Below are 12,042 nucleotides of genomic sequence, written 5' to 3'. Positions count from 1 at the left end.
GAAAAAAAAAGAAAAAAAAGAAGGAAAAAAGAAAGAAAGAAAAAAAAAAAAAAAAAACTTTATCATATCACTAAGCTTATACCAGTCCCTACACTACAAGAAGATGATACGGAGGACGAGTGAAAATTTTACTATGAATTTTCATCCCCAAGGGGGGAGATGTAATAAAATACCTAGGTACCTACCTATACATTTTATTAAGTACTTACAAAAAGTACCTACATAAAACAGTTCTACCACCAGATGCCGCATGCGTCGCTCAGAATAAAACAAAAGACTTCCGATAATTTAATTAGTTAATTGGAAATGGATTATGAAACATTAGATGTATTAAAACAATTACTACAATATGTTCGGAGTGAGAGAGAAAAATTAGAAGATGATCAAAGAAAACGATTAGAAGATAATCAAAGAAGACGTGGAAATTTAAGAACTAGTGATAAAATTAAAAATAAAAATCATGTGAAAAAAAATTCTACAAAATATAAAATAAAATATACTCCAAAAAAGAAGAATTTCGAAGCAGATTGTGTGAGCAGGAATCCAGTATTAGAATCGAAGGAAAATGCAAATGAACAATTAAAAGTTGTAAATTTGGTTAAATTAGAAGATATTTTAAAAGATCAGAATAAAAATGAAGACATACAAATAACACAGAAACAGTGCTTGAAAAATGAAAATAAAAATAAAGTAGAAAAAACTTCTACGAAAGATAAAATAAAATATACTCCAGGAAAGAAGAATTTAGAAGTAGATTGTCTAAGCAGGAATCCAGTATTAAAATCGAATGAAAATGCAGATGAACAATTAAAAGTTGTAATTTTGGGTTAAATTAGAAGATAATTTAAAAGATCAGAATAAAAATAAAGACATACAAATAACACAGAAACAGTGCTTGAAAAATGAAAATAAAAATAAAGTAGAAAAAACTTCTACGAAAGATAAAATAAAATATTCTCCAGGAAAGAAGAATTTAGAAGTAGATTGTCTAAGCAGGAATCCAGTATTAAACTCGAATGAAAATGCAGATGAACAATTAAAAGTTGTAAATTTGGTTTAATTAGAAGATACTTTAAGAGATCAGAATAAAAATGAAGGAATTCAAAAGAAAAACACAAATGGATTGAAAAAAAACTGTGTCTACTTTAAAAGGGTCAAGAAGAAAAAAAAAAGAAAGAAAAAAAAAAAACTTTATCACATCACTAAACTTATACCAGTTTCTTCACTACAGGGAGATGATCCGGAGAAGGAGGAGTGAAAATTTTACTGTGAATTTTCTTCTCCAAGGGGGGAGATGTAATAAAATACCTAGGTACTTACCTTTACATTTTATTAAGTACTTACAAATAGTACCTACATAAAACAGTTCTACCACCAGATGTCGCATGCGTCGCTCAGAATAAAACAAAAGACTTCCGATAATATTATTAACTGTCAGAATCAGATAGATATAAAAATTATTGTAAAGATTAATTGAGAATAAATTTTTAGTGTCGTTTCTTTAATTACAAAGCAACACATTGTTTATTTTATTATTATACACCCACTTTACATATTATTTACACCCAATTTATAAAGAAAAGTATTACCACGTTATATATATGTAAACACACCCTTGAGCTTAGGATAAAAATAAATGAATAAAATTTTATTGTATTATAAGTAACGTGAATTTAAGATGAAGCATACCCATAAACGGAACACTATAAATCTTATGGCATTTTCAGTATCTATCGGAAAGTTCGACAAATTGCGTTGACATAAATTTTAATATAAAAATACCGAAGAAAAAATACGTTTCTGGTTTGATTAAACTCAGCATTTGGATTCTGTTACCCGAGAATCATGTTGCTCCAACTCCACTGAAATTTTTGAATAAAAAAACATTGTGAAATTGTAAGATTTTTTTTATCAAAAAGTATTTTTGGAATAAATTAAGAGATTTAATAACTAAATAAATAGGTTATATAAAAAATAAACAGTTTAAACAAAATAAGAAAATATGATTAATCACTACATATATATCCTTCCATAAAGTTTTATCTGAAAAAATACTTTAAGGAAAGATATATATGTAGTGATTAGTCATTTTTCTTATTTTGTTTTTACCTCATGACTTTTATATTTTTTCATTTGTTTATTTTAAATGTGCTTCTTACCTTATGTTTTTCTGATTTATTTCTTTTAAATGTGCTTCTAATGCCTATTTATTAAACTTGTTTATTGTTTTTATATTTTGCCATGTATTACTTTTGTTTTTTTTAAAAATCTTTTTTGTAACGTTATTATTTGTGTGCCAGTCTTGTTAACCTTAATCCCATGTCCTTAAATAAGAAATATAAATTACTAATCGGGAATATTATACATATATATGACTTGTATATGTAATATGTTTTGAAAAAAAAAAACAATAAATGTATGGACGTAGAGGAAGCTAGGAGTGCATGTCGGGATAAAAGAGTATGAAAAGCAGTAGTAATAGTAGAATAATAGTTTCGTCATGACTAGAGTTGTAGTGGACGAGGTAAGTTCATAGTAGTGTATATTACAAAAGCGTTTTTTTGACAAAATTGGAGATATGTTTCTACGATTCTCAAGCGACGTTACGTAATTTACGACAACGCAACATGCCGTCTCGTGTTCCAACTCTGACACCATCTTGATAGTCAAATAGTCTCTCGCATCTCAAAAAGTCTGATAATAGAAGAGTTAGCGGGGAATTTGTCATGGAGAACTGCGAGTAGCTGCTAGCGAAAATGGGTTGCAATAAAAGATTTTGTCGACAGCCTCCAGCGAGAAATGTAACCCGGAGGAGCCGTCTTGTAGAATTTCTAAATTTAAACTAAAATTTCCATGAACTAGAAAACTTTTATCAATTTGTCATATCAGAAAAATTATGGCATTTTCTTTCACATATCGTTAGAGGAAAAGCCGATGATGAAAACGAAAAATGTTATTAACCCTACATAACTTAACTATATTTGTAGATACATAGAAACTAAACTTTTGTCAGGTGGACTACGCAATTAAAAACGTAAAAATTATCAAAAGTTTTTATCAAAAACAGGAACTGGTTACATGACACTTAAGTTTGGTATATTAGGAATGAATGTAAGAGACATTCAACAATAAATCACTATTCCGCACAGCTATTACATATGTCAATACTATGCGATCCACAAATGGCATTTTTGCATTTCATGCATCGATGTTATGTCATCCAACGAGCCTTTGATGGACTTAAATAACAGATATTGCGCACATTAATCTCAGAATGATCAAGAGTTTCAGGGTCTGAAGACTCACCAAAAATATCTTTTATTATGACCTTGATGTCATAATATTATATACCTTTACGAACAACTATCGTAGTAACTGAATTTTCCTCAACCGGACGACGATATAGCCGCAGGTCACCTCCTAATTATTGTGTGATTGCAATCGCATTACCCTACAAACTATTTGCACCAATCAGAAAGGTAAACAAAGCCTGGCGGGTGCGGTGCGCGGGAAAATAAGTGCACCTGACTCTCTCGGAGAGAGGCGTCAGCGTCGTCGCGTTGACGAATGTTAAGTTATATAAGGTTAATGAAGTGATAACGATAATGTGTTGTCGGGGAAAAGACCAAGGTTATAATAGATGTGGTTCAAAGAATCGTGTGGTACGTATGTCTGAGGATAGATGGACGGTTAAGGTCCTTGACTAGAGGCCTTAAACAGATTGGATTGGGAAAGATTTTTATTTAGAAGACCCCCTTTTATTTGGATGCATGCAAGGTCCTAGCTGGATTTTTTTACATATTCGGAAACACCTAAAAAAATGATTTTAATTTTTTTTGTAGCTTATAATTTGACTGTTATTTTTTTTACAATAATTTGAGTTTGTCCAAATTTATAATGCAATAAACCATTTTTCTAATGAAGCAAAAAAGTTATACAACCTGCTTTCATTATCCATAAAATAATTTATAATCATTAATAATAATAATAGTGCTATTTACCAAATAAATGGAAAATGGAGGTGGGTGAATCTGAAAGAGATCGCAATAATCACCCATGTCGTATTTGATAAAATGTCACACATATTTTTTTACAAGGTTTTATAAATAAACATAATAAAACGTACCCTGGCGCGGATAAACTCAGAGAGGGCACATAATTATGAATTGTAATTTTTAATTACGTGTGTGATGAAAAATAAATACGTTAAATAATACATGAAACGAACAAATATTATATAATTTAAACATTATTTTAAAATCACTATAAATATTTTATTACAACTTAATTGTGATGTATACTGGTTTCGAAGCTGACCGCTTCTTTATCAAGACTGATTAATACTAAAACACTGTCTACTCAACAATATTCACAATATTTTGGCAGCTCAGCAAAAGAGCTTGGGTTGATCTCAAGTGGCTTTATTTTTTTGTGTTGATTAGCAGTCACAATCAAAAGTGATTAGGGATGTTCAGTGATTGGAAAAATATTTAAAAACTGACTTTTAGAAAAATCGTTTACTTGCGTATTTATTAGTTGTTACTAATTGCCTTTTTAATTTCTAATTTTTCTTAGTACTTATCTTATTTAAGTCCTCTGCTGCACGTGTGTAATATATTAATACCTTAATTTTTATCAAATGAGTGATTATTTTCTATTAGGTGATTAGTAAATTCAGAATAATAGTTATTATTTAGACATCTTGTATGCTCTTTACATCGGATGTTAAAATTTCTAGACGTTTTTCCTATACATGAGCTAGGACACGATGAGCGTTGTAAGGAATGAATTCCTGATTTATTATATTTATCAAATTTTATCGACTAAAAATTGAAAATCACAACGTTAGTGCTTCAAATATGAATTATATTACGAAAAATATTCCTTATGTAGAAAAAGAGAAGAAAACTAATAAATTGAAAAATCACTAACTCCTTTCAACAACAAATTCAAAATCGTCAATTTTCAGTTGTACATGTTTTCGGAATGCCCAGAAAATGTACTATATCCCAGCAAAAACGGCATATTTTTAACTTAATATTTATCCGCTACAGGGCAGAAAGTGTTGTTTTTGCATTTTGAAGAAAAGGTATTGCTTAATTTTTTTTAAATATACTAAATATTTTCCAAATGGAGAAAACACCTTCAGATTTCACCTAAAAAGATCTGTTGCACAGTAAAAAGTTCAATAATAGGCTTGATATTTATTTTTAATACATTTCATTATATTCTTAAACATTAAAAACGATCTTCATAAAAGTCAAGTTTTTTTAAAATATGGACGTTGTTAAAAGGAGTGGACTATATGTTTTTCTCCTCAAAACTGCGAAATGGTGCGATGGTCGTTGAAGATTTTTTCGTGCTCGATTCAAATGGCCGAACGAGGTTCTTCATTATACTCCATTCGCGTGTGAAAGGCACATGAGTTTCTGGAAATAAAATAAATATAAATTTACTCTATAAAAGTAAGCTAGACAAAAGTTTAAGTCAAACTTGAAAAATGGGGCAATTTCGCCGTCAAATATAGTCGGAAAATGTGTTACTCTGGTGAAACCTTTTACGCCAACAGTTTAGAAATGCGTACAGTAATATAAATTGATGTTACTTTTTAGCCATAAATTTGTCACGAAAAAGTCGTTTGTTATATATAAATCATTTGTTTATTAAAACATTTATCAATTAATTCCCATGTCCGTCTAATGGAAAATTTGTACACAAAGTGCTGATGTAGTGAATTTGGACTATACTTAAATCAAAAATAGATTGTGTTTAATATAATTTCTTATTCTAAATCATGTTTTAATTAAATAATGATTTAATGCAAAACTAGAATCTGACAATAGTATAAAAATACGAACAAACATTATGTAATTTTGTGTCAAAATTTCAAAGCAATCGGTAAATTTTTCAAAGGGATATAAAATTTTGAAGACACTAAAATATAGACAAATGTTTTTTTTTAAATAAATCAATACTACTACTACTACTACTACTACTACTACCACCTAAGTATCCACTATTCTTTTTTATCCAAATTGTAGAGTTACTATCATAATATCTAAAATGATCAATCGAAACACGTTTTTCAATTTTTTTTTACTTTTATTTTCTTTGTGAATAAAAATAAAATAATATTTTACATTGGCAGAAACCTTTAACTGGATAACTGTAAAAAAAAACTTTAACCAACAGATGAAGAAATAAAATAATTTATTTCTAATCCATTCTTTGCTTATAAAGGCGATTTTGATATAGAACGTCTCATTTATTTAACGTGACCTTATAATATTTCAAAATTGTAAAATTTGTTTTCCATACCCTTGGAACAAATTATTGGAAATTAATAACAAAGTAAATGTGTTATTTCGAAGGTCTCAGTAATCTGAATCGTCAGAAAATACAAATATTTTTGACATTGAAACGTCGTTTAGTGAAGATTGAGAGTAGACATTTGAATCCGAGATCCCCTCACCCCTCAATCTCACTTAACTTTTTTGACCTTTCAACCTTATCCCGAGCCTTCAAAATAACTATTTAATGAGGAAACCTTCCAGTGTAGGGGTGTTTTAAAACAACTTCAATTCGTCAAGATTATATTACGAAAATTTGTTTTGAAAATATAAGCTTCCGTACTCAATCACGTTTCTATTACGTTTATCTTAATAAAATTATATAAATAAGTATAATTCCGTGAAGTATGGTAAGTACGCAACATATAAACCTCTTTAACTGTCAAAAGTAATCTGAAAAAAAAATGTAAAAAAAAAAATATCTTGGCAACATTAAGTATTTCAAAAATAAACTGACTTTTGACGAATAAAGGAATTGAAAATTTAAACAAAATATAAAAGACCTCTTATTAATTGATTCGGCAGTCATTTTCTCGTAAAATCTCGCCATTTTAAATTTAGATGTTACTTACTAAATACATCTATTTCGGATTAGTGGTATTTCCTACGCAATGCCTAAATTATAAATATAAAAGAGCAACTTATACATGGGTAATAGAAATGCTTAGATTTTTACAAGATTGTATCATTCAGCCATGTCGTATTTGATTACATAAACAATTTTCTTTCATAATAATTTTATAAACATTTTAAAATGTGCCATCGACAAGGAAAAACTCAGGTTAGGCACATTTTTGTAATTTTGTAATTATGTATATGATGACATAAATAAACATGAAAATGTTTGTTCCGGTCAAGAGTTGGAATAAACGTCAGGTATGTATGAGGTATGTCCGCCTCTGTAGTGTAATGGTCAGCACGCTCGGCTGCCGCACTGGAGGTAGTCGATTCGCAGAGGGGGGGGGGGGTGAATATAAATGTAAGTTTTTTTTTACCTTAATATTTATTAAATATTACCCTAGACTGGTACCTGAAGCGGAGGGCTGATCACCTTCCCTTCATGTGTTAACAATTAAGATAAGTTTTTTTTTTATTTTTTTATTATTTTTTTATTATTAGATTAAAACCAATATTTTTAGCTTTTCCACTTTTTTATTTGACCAGCGACCGGGTTTCGTCGTTATCGACATCATCAGACTGGTGATGGCCATCAGACCAGTCTGATGATGTCAGTAACGACGAAACCCGGTCGCTGGTCAAATAAAAAAGTGGAAAAGCTAAAAATATTGGTTTTAATCTAATAATTAATTAAAAATGCAATTCCATCACGAAGTGTCAGTGGATAATATAAATCTATTAATTAAGATAAGGCTGCGTTTATATGATGCAGTGCCCTATGCACCACCGGTTGCGGATGAGGGTTTTATTTTTTTATATAGAAGCGAAGAAAGCTTGTAAAGATAAATTGGTGTGGGTATAAGCATATTCTCTTTTCATGAAGTGATTCGGCAGTCACTTTGTGGCAAAACCTATCCATTTTTTTATTTAAAAAATTACTTATAAAAAATACTTTATGCATTTCAAATCAAACACAGATTTTTTGAGTGTACTTAGTTGTATTTTATTAACAAAAACACATAGAAAATTATATTGTGACAATTGTTTCACCTTTAAAATTAATACATAAATTAAAATGAAGTTTTACAAAATAAACGCCAAATCAGTAAATAAATAATTACAAAAATACCACTTTTTCTTATAATTGCTCTTTGAAAATGATTCGGAATGCATTGAAACCCGTGTCACAGTAGATTTTAAGAAAAAGTGGTTTTTACTAAGTAAAAAAATTAATTAAAAAAATATATTCTCTGATTTGATAGTTACTTAGAAAGTTAGTTTACCTGATGGATATATAATTTCTTTATTAATACAAAATCGTTTTTCCGTCTCGAAGCCCCCTCAGAATATCTCTTATTCCTGTCTTCCTTAAGTAAGTCTGTATATTTTAAGCCGTTCTTATTATGTAAATCGAGTAATTCCAGCTAGAAGCAATGAGTTAAGTCGAGTACGGTTGCCTGAATGGGTCAAATTAACATCAGAAGTGGAATTTTAACTCTTTATAAATATGTATCCCCACTCATAGCGACTTCTCACTCATTATATACCAGCTTCCCTACTTTTCTGGTGACAAAATGAGACGTCTCATGCTTTATTGATGAGGCATCCATTTCGTCAAATTAAACAGAAAAAAACGTTATTATTTATATTTGAAGCAATAACTTAATATTGTAAATATTATTAATATTTAAAGCATTTACTATGTGGTTAGTCATTTTTATTATTTTTTTTACAAAAATGTTAATAATATTAGTATATAAACACTCACCGAAATTTTTATGTCTACCGGTTTCGAGACGTACCGGTCTTTTTGTCAGGACAATCACTAACACAGCATGCAAACAATACCACCCTTCACCACCATAGCACCATATACACACTCAAAACTACACATGTGTTGGACATTTTGTGTTTCGGTTTCAACAGGTAGACATTATAATTAAGTGATTATTAAATATCTTTAGTGATTTTAAAGCAAAGTAATATATTAATTTAAAAGAAAACTTACTTAAAATTATAAAACTAAAGGTAACATCTTAAATATAAAAGAATTTGGTAAGGATTTGGGAATGTGGTAAAAAAAAGTAAAAAATTTGGAGAGATAGCTGGTCTTCCACCTCCCAGGAGCGGACCGGAGAATGACAGGACTTAGTTTTAAAAAAAACACCGTAAAGAACTCTTCATAATCCTTTCAATTATCCCTTGTTCAGCCTTACATTCCTTTCTTAAATCTTCGTTTAAATTCTGTCATACAATGATTTTCCACACATAGATGTTTTTATCAATGTATTACTACATTTTTTCACATTTTTACCTTTTGTTTTGAAAATATTTACAGATCAAAAACCATTTACAGCATTTTTACATCAGTTGTAAAGCCTTTAACTACACCTAACCCAAACCACCGACCCATTTTTCGAGATTCATATGGGACGTATTTTTACAAAAGGATTGTAAGATAAAAAGAAAAGAGAAGCCGGATTAAGATAAGCATTAAATTTTAAAATAAAGGGAAGGTTTTCGAGCTATAAGAATTTTATTACAGGTAATTAAAAGTAAGAACCTCTAATTTTCAGACTTTATGTACGTTGGAAGATTAGATTAACCTGTGTAGACTTTTTATGCTAGTTTGTTCTTCTTATTTAAGAGAGCGTTATAATAATGCCATTAATATTACCAGAAGTAGTATAATGTAGTGTAATGTAGTAGTGTAATGGTCAGCACGCTCAGCTACCGTTCTGGAGGTCCCGGGTTCGATTTCCAGGGGGGTCAAATAAATATTAGTAATTTTTTCACTGTAATATTTATTCAATATTACCCTGGACTGGTACCTGAAGCGGAGGGCTGATCACCTTTCCTTCATGTGTAAACGATCAAGATAACACTGCATTTATATGACGCAGTGCCCTATGCACCATTGGGGTTAGATAAGGGTTTATTATTATTATATAATTAATATAAGCAACCTACGGGGGCTATTTATTTTATTGTAGGGTTTTATATCCAAAATTAAATACGGTTTGTTTTGTTGAATTGCATGAATTGTTGAATTGCAATGAAGATTGCAAAGACAGAGTGGTGTGGCGTTCTAATCTCTCTGCCTACCTTTACTGAGAAGCGGTGTGATGGTGACGACATTTTAAAAAAAATTATCAATTTACATTTTGTTTAATTTTTCTTGATATTTTTGTTTAAAAAAAATGTATGCATATACCTACCTACTTTTTAATAAAAGGGATGTACCATATGTATAAACGCAAATAGATTATTTCTAAAACAATTCAATGTATTTATTACATCATATATTTTCCAAATTATCAACGGATCATATGTGTGTTTTTTATCATTTCTTTTCACAGACATTATCCTTCACTTAAAATATTTTTAAACTAAAATTTCACTCTCACTCACCGAAAATAAACTACGTGAGCGACAATTTTTTTTATTTAAGTATATTAAAAAGAAAGTCGTCTTTATAGTATAGTACAGTCGTTTGTCTTAATAACTAATTAAAATGCGACACTTACATGGGTAATAAAATATCAAATTAATTACGTAATTTATTTTTTTCCAGAAAGTCTTTACTATACTATATTAATTAAAAACCTAAATAAACTACTTTTTATCCTTTCACCGTCTCCGTAGTGGTGTGGTTATTGCGTTTGGCTTTCATACAAGGGATCTTGTGTTAGATTTTCAGGGAGGAAAAATAAGACTTTGAACTCAATTGTTTATTTGTTATGGTCTGTGACATGAATATGTATATATTATCCATCTATATTAAAAACTTTTAAAGTATTTCATTAATAACTATTTTTAAATGCTTCCTGCGGACACTAAGTGACTCATTTTATAAGCTTTATAAAATAAATAAAACTCTTTTACTTTATTAACCACTTATATTTTTGGTATTTTTTTCCAACCAATTTCGACAATGGGATAGATATGTAAGATGTTTATTAGTTTTGTATATTACTTTTTATTCGCTAAAAAAAAATTATAGGCAAAGGATTTAAAATTAAAAATCCTTATTTACCATGACAGACTGAATGCTAGTGATAAAACAGGGCTAAATTTCTTGAACTGTTTTTTTTGTTATGTAAAATATATTTTTATTAATTCGTATTATCATTTACTTTTTGTTATACTTATTTATTTATAATTTAGTTTTATTTGGTCACTATCAGTATTTTTAAAAAAATATTTAAAATGCTTAATTCATTTCATTCATTTCCTTGACATTTCTTCTTTTACAATCTTAAAATTAATATCGCAGTTCTCTCGAATAAAGAGACTTAGCAAATCAGCAGATTTAAGTAGTATTTACCAAGCAAAACATTATTTTAAATTAATTGCGTACAAAAATGAACAATGTTTATACAATTAATGCATTTAAACATTTCCATTCTCAATATCCAATTACTTATTTTGTTGTTTACAAAAGACAACTTACGAGTAAGTGATAGCGTTCCAGTTTAAGATAAGTAATCAAGTTTCTTAATTCTAAACATCTTTTTATTGTGATGAAAAAGTTCAATAGAAGTTCCTCACTACACTTTTCAGTCAAATAGAGGTTAATCGAAATGGCGTCACGACGCCGACAGAGAATCCTGACGCCGGCGTTGGTCGAGTGCTGAACAGGTGGTATGTAAAACTGTGGGACAAAACTATTTGAATTTCCAGTGTTGCAAATTTAAACATTAATTAAAATTTGTATTTGTAAGTTTACTTTTAAAAAATGTTATTAAATAAATATAAATTTAGACTTTTCGATATGTTATTTAAATTTTTGAGAAAACGATGATTCGTACCATTAAATTTCAATTTCACTTTGGAAGCACCATATTTTATAAAAATCATTTCCGCATTATGGTCTCTCAATATATTTATAGAAATTGTGGTTTATACACAGTAAAACTCAAATTAAATGGATAGACTGCCGATAGAGTGATTGCCAAAACAATTAATAGAACTTCGTTGCGTATTTTTACATGTTTTTCTTTGAATTCCTCCCTTTTTGTACTATTTTTGAGATAATTTAAATATATTCCCCATTCATAAAGTGATTTGATCC

The sequence above is a fragment of the Brachycentrus maculatus genome, unplaced genomic scaffold, assembly GCF_059751285.1.
Source record: "Brachycentrus maculatus isolate JH-2025_06_01 unplaced genomic scaffold, ASM5975128v1 h1tg001005l, whole genome shotgun sequence".
NCBI lineage: Eukaryota > Metazoa > Arthropoda > Insecta > Trichoptera > Brachycentridae > Brachycentrus > Brachycentrus maculatus.
Note: the sequence above shows the minus strand (reverse complement) of the source record.